Genomic DNA, 11,153 nt, shown 5'->3' on the forward strand with positions numbered 1-11,153 from the left:
GCGGGGCGACCCTGAGCTCAGCAGGGGGGGGGGTGGAGGCCTGCCGGCTCAGAAGGGTTGTTGCGGAGCTGGGATTGGTGGGGCCGGCAAAGGAGGCGACGCTGCTGCCGTCTCAGCCCCCCTGGCGTGCCACCCAGAGTGTCTGGCGCCATGCGGCGGGGGGGGGTGTGCTCTTCATGGGTTTGCCCCTCCCCGGAGTGAGCACAACCAGCAGGCGCTCAGTGGCCTGCCTGGCATCACTGCAGGGAGGCCTGAGAGGCACAGACCAGAGCCGAGGCGGCTCAGGTTGCTCCTCTCGCCTGCACTGCCAGCAGGCTGGCCATTTGTCAGGTAGAGCTGCCTGGTCAGTCGTGCCGCTCTGGCCGGCAGGCAGCGCGGCATCCTTAGGTCAAGCTGCCACTGGGCCAGAGGATGCCCACGGGAGCAGGGTCCCTCTGGGCGCATCCTGTTCCCTCCCTCCTCGCTCCCTCATCTGGCTCTGGCCACTGTTCCTGCTCCCCCCACCCCGTCTCCACGTGCCAACCAAGCCCCACTCCTTGCCCAGACTGCTGAGTGGCCACCACAGCCCACCCCCACAGCTGCTCGGGACCCTGCGGAAAGGAGAGAGGCGTTCCCAGGCGGCCCAGTTAAAACCAGTCAGGCCCCCTCCCCCCCCCTCCGCTTGCCTGGTCTGGGCCTGCAGCCGAACAAGGCCAGGACCCGACGGTGCAGTCCTCGGGGAGCAGGATGAAGGGCGCCACTTTGGGCTGGGGGTGGGAGACGCCCTTTCGGAAGGCCCGCTTGCCTAGGAAGTTGCCGGCACACGTAGAAATCGACCCCAGCAAGGCTTGAACTAGGGCAGAGCAGGCGTCTCCGACTCCCAGGGGGGCTGGCTCACGTCTCGCAAGGCGCGCTTCACTCCTGCCAAAATGGCGTCGTGCCCCCCCCCTGCCCACCTGTGGCCTGAAGTGGTGCTGTCCCCCCTGGGGACATCCGAGCCCCTTGTTCAGACGCATGAGCAGGCGAGGCCAAATGCCCACCACCCTCCGCCAAGAGGGCTGGCCAGAGTTCTGTGTATGTTTGAACTTGTTTCGTGTTGTTGACCAGCCCGAGACGGAAGTTTGGGGCGGGGTACAAATGTGGCAAATAAACCAAGTGGCCTTCTCCATCTCTGCTCCGGGTGCCCTCCTTGTCGCCGGTGGCAAGCAAGCGCCCAGCTCAGCCACCTCGCTTCGGGCCCTCTTGCAGCAAGGCGGAGGGGGTGGCCGCTGGCCGGAGACCCTCAGGGAGCCCCCGGCTGCCAGGCTGTGGCTTTGCCCTGCGGCTCCCGCCCCCTCCCGCCCCGGGCAAAGCGGCAGCTGCTCTGGGGAGCTGGCCCCGCCCTGGCTGGCCCCCTCCCCAGGGAAGCCAGTGCACCTGCCGCGGTCCGATTCGCCTGGTGCCACAGAAGGCCTTTGTTCCTCTCCCTGGCATGAGTTTCACTAACAAACAAGGGATGGGAAGGCGGCGCATGAGCCTGTGTGGGCGAGGCCAAGCGCACAACACACTCGCCAAGGCCGGTCGCACCGCCGGGCTTTTCTCTGCTCCCTTCACGCTCCGGATGAGCGGAGAGAGCCGCTTCCCACTGAGTGGGGCCCTTGGTCCAGCTCGTTCAGCAGTGTCCACACTGACCGGCAGCTGCTCCCCAGAGCCTCGGACAAGGGCTCTTGCCAGGGATTGAACCGCAGACCTTTCGCACGCAAAGGGATCCTCACACTGAGCCGTGGCCCCTTCGCCATCATCATCATCGTCGTCCTGTGCTCATCCTGAGGAGCAGGGGGGGCACCCACAGGGGCAGCTGGGGTTCCTTTCCCTCCCACCCCGCCCGAGAGCTGTGCTGCCAGCAGGCTGGTCATTCGTCAGGCCAAGCTGTCTGGTTAACTGCCCTGCTCTACCTGGTGAGTGTCCAGCCTGCCGGCAGCATAGAAGAGAGAGGAGCAGCCTTTGGCGCTGCCACCCCCCCCCCCCGATGGGCTGGTTCAAGCGATACGGCTGGCAGCACATGTGAACAGGAAGGTCTTGGCGTGTCTGTGGGGACGTCCTCCCAGCAGCCCCTGGATCGCACGTGGGGCCAGTCATCCAGTGGCCCTCGACATGCGTCCCAGATGCTTGCTTAGCCAAGTCCCGGGAGCCCGTGTTTCAGGGCCCTTTGGAGGCCCCCCAGCCCCCACACTCCATCCAGGGAGGAGCCCCCCCCCAGCCACTTCCAGCGAGCCTCTGGTTCACGGGTGCTGCTGCCTCAACTGGCCCGACCACGTCCCTGCCTGCCCGGCAGGCGCTTCCCCGGCGCAGGGGCCTGCCCCTCCCAGCCTCCTCCAGGCTGCAAAGGCAGTGAAGCCCAGCAGCACCGGGCCCCCCCCCAGGTCTGAGAACCCCTGGCCTCGGGGAGGCATTGCCACCAGGCACACTGAGGGCTGCTCGCTGCACCCCTTGAAGGGACGAGGCCGAGGGCAGCGGAAAGGGGAGCCTCCGCCATGCGGAGAGACCCGGATGCCCCTCGGAAGAGCAGCGGCTCAGGGGGGCCAAGTGCAGAGAGTGGCCATCACGGGCTGGCCCCAGCTAGGAGCTCCCCAGAAGCACCAGACTAGTCACTAGTGGGACATGGGAAGCTGCTGTATACTGAGTCAGACCCTGGGTCCCTCTAGCTCAGTGTTGTCTTCACAGACTGGCAGCGGCTTCTCCAAGGCTGCAGGCGGGAGTCTCTCTCCCAGCCCTCTCTCATTGGAGATGCCGCCAGGGAGGGAACCGGGAACCTTCTGGAATCTCTTCCAGTGCTCACACATCAAGTCTCCCATTCATATGCAAGCAGGGCAGACCCTGCTTAGCTAGGGGGACAAGTCCTGCTTGCTCCCACCAGGCCAGCCCTCCTCTCTGAGGAGAGGCAGAGGCAGAGACCGGCACTGACAACCGCATGGGTCTGGGGCCTGGTCTTGCAAGGTAACTCTTCACATGCTCTTAGCCCAGAGCTGAGGAGACAGCGCTGCCCCTTGCAGTGTGCCACATCTTCACTTCTGCTCTGAAGCCCTCGGCCTCAAGAAGAACCTCCAGGTTTTTCTTAACTGAAGCCAGGGGTTCCAAAGGCCATCATGGCTGGGGATGATGGGAGTTGTAGTCCAACGTCTGCCAGCCCCAAGTTGCAAAACCCACCCAGGGGGCAGCAGCCCACAGAGCACCGGCAGCTTCCTGCATGGTGGGAAACGGAGGCTTGGTGCCCTGTGCCGACGATCGCTGTCCTGGGCGTGTGTGGGTGCCACTTCAGATCACTCCGAAGAGGGGTCGTGCGCCCTCCCGTGCCCTTCACCACCAGCCCAGGCCGTGAGGTGTTTGCGCGGTGGAGTCTGGAACCAAGCGCAACACCTGGCACACGAGGCAGCAGCCAGCCAGGCAGGCTCGTGTCGTTGGCAAAGGCTGCTCAGTCAGCGGCCTTTGCTGTGGGAATGTTCCGGAGGGTCCTGGTGGGCCCTTGGTGCGTACACGACCCCACCGCGGAGCACAGAAGAGCGCTCCCCTCTTCCGCTGCCGAGCCCCCTCCAGGCAACGCTTCTGCTGGCATGACGTCAGCCGCTGGGAGAGGGAAAGATTCAGACAAGGCACATTCATGACGGCAGTGGCAGCAGAGGGCTGGTCCCCCCTTGGGATCCCTTCGGAAAGGGACGCCCCTTCCTAGGGATGCCCCCCAAAGGAGCCTGCTTCTCCAGGGCACATCTTCTCTTCCGAGACCTCGCCCCCTGGGGTGCTGGTATGCCACCCTTTGCCAGGCTAGAAGTCGGTGTGTATGGCACAGAATTCAACACACACACACACACTCCACAGAAACTTGGGGTCTTGTCTCTTAAGGGGGAAAAATGCTTCTCGCCCTTAGGGGTGTGGAAAGGAGCTTGCAACGAGGTGAGCAGAGCCTTATGGATACACAGAAGCCGGAATATGAGGAGCAGCCATCTCGGGGGGCGGGGGAGCTTGAGTTCCTTGCCCTCCGCTGTGGCTAGAAGAGGGGCAGAAGGTTCAGAGAGCCAGCAGGCACCAGCAGGTAGCAGGGATAGGAACGCTCTCTCTCTCGCTCCTCAGGGAAACCTGAAGCGCTGCCTCCAGATGTGGCAGCTGTGCCAGAGTAGCCAGTCCTGGGACAGAGGGACAGAGGTGGCCGCTGCTGCCGGATGTGGTGTGATGGCCACCCATCCAGAAGGGATTGAGCCAATGCAGGGAGGAGAGGGCTACCAATGGCTACTAGCCGTCAGGCTCAGAGGCGCCATCATGCCCCTGCCCGTGCTAGGGACCTCCGACTGCAGGTGGAGATGCCCCCTTCCCCCCCCCCCCGGAGGGCTGCTCAGGAGCACCTGGCTGGCCGCTGTGGGAAGCAGGCTGCGGGGCTGGAGGGGCTGCCCTTGGCCTGATCCAGGAGGGCGTTTCTAGCCTGCTCTCCTCAAGGAAAGGCAGCTGATGAGCTCAGCCCAGCATTTTCTGCGTGTGTGCAGGACAGTGTGTGAGTGTGATGATGTCATCCACCCCAATTCAAGATGGAGGGTGCATGAATGTTTGAGGCAGAAGTGGGCTAACTTGGGAAGATGGCAATTTATATATATATATATATATATATATATATCCCGCTCTTCCTCCAAGGAGCCCAGAGCGGTGTACTACATACTTAGGTTTCTTTCTCACAGCAACCCTGTGAAGTAGGCTAGGCTGAGAGAGAAGTGACTGGCCCAGAGTCACCCAGCAAGTCTCATGGCTGAATCATGGGGATTTGAACTCGGGTCTCCCCGGTGCTAGTCCAGGCAGATGAGTTCTTACCAGAACTTCTTGTCTTACGTTCTGCAGGTCTGACTCAGTTTCATTTGTTGGCAGAAACGGACTGAGCTATGCAAAAGCGGAGGGGGGACATACGTGGGCGAATTTGCATCGTTTATTCAGGACACCACACATTTGCATCGCTGTTTTGTTCTGAGTGCTGAGCGTACACTTCCTCCCTCCCTCCCCGCCTTCACTCGCCACTGGAGCATGGCCCAAGTCAGCTTTGAGACCTCCTCCAGCAGAACAAAGCAGGGACCCCAATGTGTGGTGTCCTGGATAACTCTGAGAGCTTTGCCCCAGGATGCCTCCTAGTGGTGGAGTAGAGAACTGCGGGGCATTGAGTCAGAGTTTCTTCTGTCCCCTGGGTGGGGGGTGGGGAGGTGTGCATTCGGGGGAGGGCTCCTTCCTCAGCCCCCTTCACACCACATCCTTCCTGCCCCCTCCAGCCCAAGGATCCTCTTGCTCTTGGGCTACTTGTGCCCCAGGGGCCCTGCCCCACCTCTCTCTCCGGATCTTCTTCTGCTCCCTTCTGAAGACAGTTCAGTTCCAACATCAGGCTTTTAACTGCACCCAGGTTTGTTACCCCCAGACATTTCGCCAAGCACTGCCTGCACGCTTTTGCTAGAAACCCAGTTTTATTTTTAGAAAGAAAGGAAGCCAACCAGGCAAGATTCCGAGGATGCTGGATTCTGTGTGAGGAACATGGGAACATAGGAAGCTGCCTTCTACTGAGTCAGACCCTTGGTCCATCTCGCTCAGTATTGTCTTCACAGACTGGCAGCGGCTTCTCTAAGGTTGCAGGCAGGAATCTCTCTCAGCCTTATCTTGGAGATGCTGTCAGGGAGGGGACTTGGGACCTAGATGCTCTTCCCAGAGCGGCCCCATTATCCCCTCAGGGGAATCTCTTCCAGGGCTCACACTTCTAGTCTCCCTTTCATATGCAGCCAGAGCGGACCCTGCTTTACTTCGCGCAAGGGACCAGTCCTGCTTGCGACCACCAGGCCAGGTCTCTACTGCTAGGCCTTTCCCAAGCGGCCAGTCACAAACTCTAGTCCAACACAGCCATTGGGCCAAAAGCTGAGACTCAAAGGCAAGTCCTTGCTGGCAGGCAAGCCTGGGAAGGCCTGTCTAGTCTCCATCTCCCAACGTCGCACTTTGGATGTCCCCAGCCCCAGTGAAGGCTGCAGCTGCTGTCAGACCCACAGAACGCGGCTTCCGTGTTCAGCTGGAGACCCGAGTGACGTGCACCAGACTCTCTTGCGCGCCCCGCCAGCCGCCTGAGCGCCAGACCTATTGCCTGAGAGGAGGTCTCGGTGGGGACCCAGCACCCGGGGAGGGGGGGGCCTGATCTGGCCTAACGCTGTGGACGGGCTGCCATGCCCAGGGCAACCCAGGCAGAGCCGAGTGTGCAGCCCCCTGGCCCCACCAGCCTGCTGCCAGGGATGGGGGTGCGGATCCCTGCAGACCTGGGCCCTGCAGCTCCCTCCCCCCCACCCCGCCCCCACCTCCTCAGCAGCTGCGCCGGCCACACAACACTCCACAGAATCTCCGTCTGGGCCGCCTCTTTTCCAAAACCACGTTTCCGGCCCTTTGGGCTGTGGGGATGAGCTTGAACCTGGTGCTAGCGGCGCTTGGGGTGACCCCTGGACCCCCCTCATGGGCTGGGGGATGCTGGACGCATTACCCACAAGGAGGGAGACCTGCACATTCGTGCAGTGTTCCCATCCGAGTGCCTCCTGGGCCGAGATGGCACACCGCCGGGATTCATGTTCCCTCCGCCAGACAACCGGAAGCCTGCGAGAGCCAAGCTCCTCCAGCTCCTCCGGCTGGCAGCCACGGATGAGCCCATCATGGCTTTTGGGGCCCCCAGGGAGGATTGCCCCAGGTCTTGGGTGTCATCTGCATAGGAAGCTGTCACAGCTCAAGCTCTGCAGCACTCTCGCCCAAAGCACTCTGCTCATGCTCAGAAGCACTCTTGCACTCCTGCAAGACAAAAACGGCAAGAATGAAAGCACAACCCCATCCCCCACAGAGCCAGGAAGCAGCTTGCCCCCCCCCGGAGCACCCCCCGCCCCGGTCACCAGCCTCAAGAGCCCCCACCAGCTCCTCGGCCCTCCAGGGACCAGCAAAGCCCCCCACTTGCCCTCTGCTGGTGCCAGAGACCCCCAAGGCCTCCCTCCCTTGCCCAGGGAAAAGCCCCCCCACACACACCTTTTAAGCAGCCAGGGAGTGTAACTGCAATGCCGCCTCGTGGCCCCACGGCAAGGCCTTGTGGAGGAGGGCACGCAGCTGCCAACCCGAGGGCAGCAAACTCCCTCCCTGCTGTAAAGGCAGAGCCCAGGCCAGAGGGGGCAGCCAAGCGGCAAGAGGCACCTCTTGAGGAGGCTGACTGGCGGGGCGGAGGGTCTGGATTGCCCCCCGTGGAACCGGATCTGGATCTCTGTGGCCTCAAATGCCTCCCTGCCCATTCCCAAGGGGCAGCAGCCCTTCAGCCTCCCTGGGATGCGGGCAGGACAGAATGACCCTTGACTGCCCAAGATCACCCCAGAGCCTCACGGAGGAGGAGGAGGAGGGAGGAGGAGGAGGAGGAGGAGGAGGAAGACGCCTCCAGAGCTCGTCTCACCCCCAGCCTCCGCTCCGGTGCTCTCTCTCCTCCTCCTCCTCCTCCTCCTCCTCCTCCTCCTCCTCCTGTGCACCACACCCAGCCCCAGGACAAAAGGCAGGGAGAGTTGGGCAGGAGAACAGTCCCCAGAGCTGCCCTCCCTGAGCAGGACTGCACACATCCGGGGCCAAGAGCAGCTCCCCCTGCCTGCTGGGGCAGTCTGGAAACCCAGCCCGTGCTCAGCCCCAGAAGCTTCTCCACAAGCCCCCAGCCCAGCTCAGGAGGGGCAGGCAGAGCGGGGGGGGCAGGGAGGAAGGAGAGGAAGGAGGAAGAGGCCACCTGCCTGCTCCTCCTGGGGCCTCACTCAAGCCAGGCGAAGCAAGGAGGGGCCTCCGGTCCAGGAGGAGAAGGAGGAGAAGAAGCCTCATCAGGCCTCCCCATCCCATTCCTTCCCACGGCGCCTCCAGCGTCCTCCTTCGGGGTCCCCTTAGCACCTCGGACAGAGGAGAGAGGAGAGCTGGTCTGGTGGCGGCAAGCCTGACTGGTCCCTTCAGCTAAGCAGGGTCCGCCCTGGGTGCATCTGAATGGGAGACTGGAAGTGTGTGAGCAGCACTGCAAGAGATTCCCCTTAGTAGGAGATGGGGCCGCTCTGGGAAGAGCTTCTCGGTTCCCAGTTCCCTCCCTGGCAGGATCTCCAAGGTAGGGCTGAGGGAGATTCCTGTCTGCAGCTTTGGAGAAGGCGCTGCCAGTCTGGGCAGACTATACCAAGGGCCTAGGTTCCCAGCAGTAGGAAAGAAAGACTCCCCCTCCCGCTTCCCAGTCTATCAGGGCATTCTGGCACTTTCACCACCTCGGTTGCGCGTGTGGCGTGTGCTGAGTTTGCAGGCAGCCCGATGAAGCGAGAACTCCCACCGCCTGGCAGATGATGCCAGGCCTCTTGCCCCAAGAGGAGGCAAACCGTCTGATCTCTGCCACATGAAGCGGATGTGATGGAAGCCAACGGGGGGGGGGACAGCTGACTGCCTCAGAGTACCCGGAGGAGGCCCAGCCCCGAAGGAGACGGAGGCCCCCCGTCCGATGGCAAGCCCGGCCCACACCTCTCCCCCCACCCCACAGGGGCAGCAGCTTCAGAAAGACCAGCCGTTCTGCAAATGAGCCCAGCAAAGGAGAGAGGCTGCTTGCCCGAGTCAAGGGCGGTTCTTCCTGCCCGAAGGGACTGCCGCCCTGGGAAAGGGGCTCTGCATGGTCCCAGCCCCTGGACTCCTTGCTCGGCATTCGCCCCACCATCATTATTATTGTTGTTGTTGTTGTTGTTGTTGTGATCAAAAATGTGTACATGTTGCTGTCCAACAAGACGTTCTCCAAGTGGCTTACACAGCAAAGGGGGCAAGAACATGCTCTCCTGTCCCAAAGGGGTCTCAATTAATTGGAGGGACGAATTAAGCGAGACCAAAGCCCTGCTAACTTGGCAAAAACCCTAACCCTAATCCCTGCTAACTTGGCAAAGAGGCACCATTCCCCATTTAATGTGGTGGTTCTCTTTTATTGAGCAGGGGGAGAGTAACTGGCCCTCTCCATCCCCAGCACAGCATCCCTCCAGTGACTGTTGTTGGTGTCTGTCTTGTGTTTCTTTTTAGATTGTGAGCCCTTTCAGGACAGGGAGCCATCTGATTGATTTATTTTTTCTCTGTGTAAACCGCCCTGAGCCATTTTTGGAAGGGTGGTATAGAAATCAAGGGCGGTATAGAAATCAAATAAATACAAAAAAAGCCCACCTGGCTGCCCAAGGAGCCACCACCCCCCGCCTGCCACTTGCAATCCCTCAATGCCCACCAAGACGCGCCCACTGCCAACTTTGGGAGAGGGTGAAGACAACCTGCCCCCCCCCGCCCCCCGCATCCTGTGGCAACCTCCGGCCAGGAGGAGCTAGTCTCACTGATATGGGGAAGTGTGGCCTGGAGGCTGAGCGCCCCCCCCCCCGCCCGACTCCCTGCATTGGAGGGAAGCGGAACATCCCGGCGGCAGCAGCAGCAGCAGATGTTGTCACTTGTGATGGTTGAGCAAAGGCCCAAGAGGAAGCTGCCCAGCCCCGGATTGCTGCAGCCAGTCAAGACCCAGCAGCCGGGAGACTGCAGTGCAGCCTACACCGAAGAAGAAGCTCCCATAAGTACATCTGAGACTGGAAAGCCCGAGCCTCACTATGAGCTACATGGTGGAGGGGGGCGGGGGGGGGGAGATGCTCCCGATCTGCTTGCCAAGGAGAAAGGAAGCAGGGCTGCCTCGCTGCAGGAGAGGCCTGAGGAGGAGTCCAGGGAGGCAAAGCAGGGGCCGGTCAGGGGACCCTCACGGGCTCCTCCCTCCGCTCCCAGTGCCTGGAGTGCTCCTTAGGCTAGTTGGTGCCAAAGCTCCAGGCACTGGGACTCCCCGCCTCTTGACAGCAGAAGCCTTCGGGGAGCTTGGCTGGGAGGCCAGGAAAGGCCAGGGCCCCTGGAAAGGGGGCCTGGAGGGAGAGCGGGGGGCTGGGCCGGGCCTCCGCTGGGGAGTGAGCAATAGGTCAAGCCCTACAGGGTCCGTGGGGGGGGGGCTGCTGGGGAACCTCCCGGACTTCTCTGGGGCTCCGCCTGCTGCTCTGGGCAGCACGTCCTCCCTGCCTGCCCTCTTTCTCTGGGCTCTCTGGGGAGTGGGGAGGGGCCGGGGTGGGCGGGCTCCGTGGAGGTTTGCACCTGCCATATGGGGAATGAAAGGGAAGGGGAGGGTCACTGGGGGTTCACTCGCGTGGCAGGTTGTCTGCACACAAGCAGAGGGGCTGGGGGCCATCATCATCGGGGTGGGGGAGGTGGGGAGGGGTGCCTCCCCTCCCGCTTGCAGTCCGGGCCGGGGAGCCCCACTGCCAGCCTGGGCTCCAAAAGGTGCAGAGACTCCAACCCGCAGTACGCATACAGAGCTCCCAGCACCGGTTTTCCCCCGGCTCTCCCTGAGGAAAGGAAGGCTTCCTGGGGCACAGCAGCAGACGCCCCGGAATGACAAAAACCGTTGCGGGTTGGGGGGTGGGAAGGGAGAAGCCCCACCAGGCCCCCACCCCCGCCGGGGGATCTGAGCCAGGCTGGCAGTTGGGCGGCAGCGGCAGCAAACAAGGAGGCCCAAAGCAGAGCCGCGACCCAGCCCCACCCTGTTGGGAACAGGCCTCCAGGCTCCTTTGGCAGCAGTCTCAGGCTTCTCCTCCTCCTCCTCCTCCGGGCTGAATCCTTTCTGCCTTGGACAGGGCTGCCTCCTGTCCGGCCTCTATGCCATCTCCCCTGCCTCCAGGGATCCGCCTCCAGCCCCACATGCCCTACTGGAGCTTAGTGACAGGGGGCCAAGCCGGAGAGGGTCAGTGACGGGCCAGGAGAGGGATCTGGGGGTCGTGGTGGACAGCTTGCTGAACGTGTCGACTCAATGTGTGGCAGCTGTAAAAAAAGCTAATTCCATGCTAGGGATCTTTAGGAAGGGGATTGAAAATAAAACAACTAACATTGTAATGCCCTTATACAAAACTATGGTGCGGCCACACCTGGAGTACTGCGTACAATTCTGGTCACCACATCTAAAAAAGGACATTGTTGAACTGGAAAAGGTGCAGAAGAGGGCAACCCAGATGATCAGGGGCCTGGAGCACCTTCCTTTCGAGGCTAGGCTAATTTGTCTCTCACTCTCACAACACTAGAATCAGGGGGCCATCCCATGAAATGGATTGCCAGGAAAT

Source organism: Hemicordylus capensis, chromosome 3 (genome assembly GCF_027244095.1).
Source record: "Hemicordylus capensis ecotype Gifberg chromosome 3, rHemCap1.1.pri, whole genome shotgun sequence".
Taxonomy (NCBI): Eukaryota; Metazoa; Chordata; class Lepidosauria; order Squamata; family Cordylidae; genus Hemicordylus; species Hemicordylus capensis.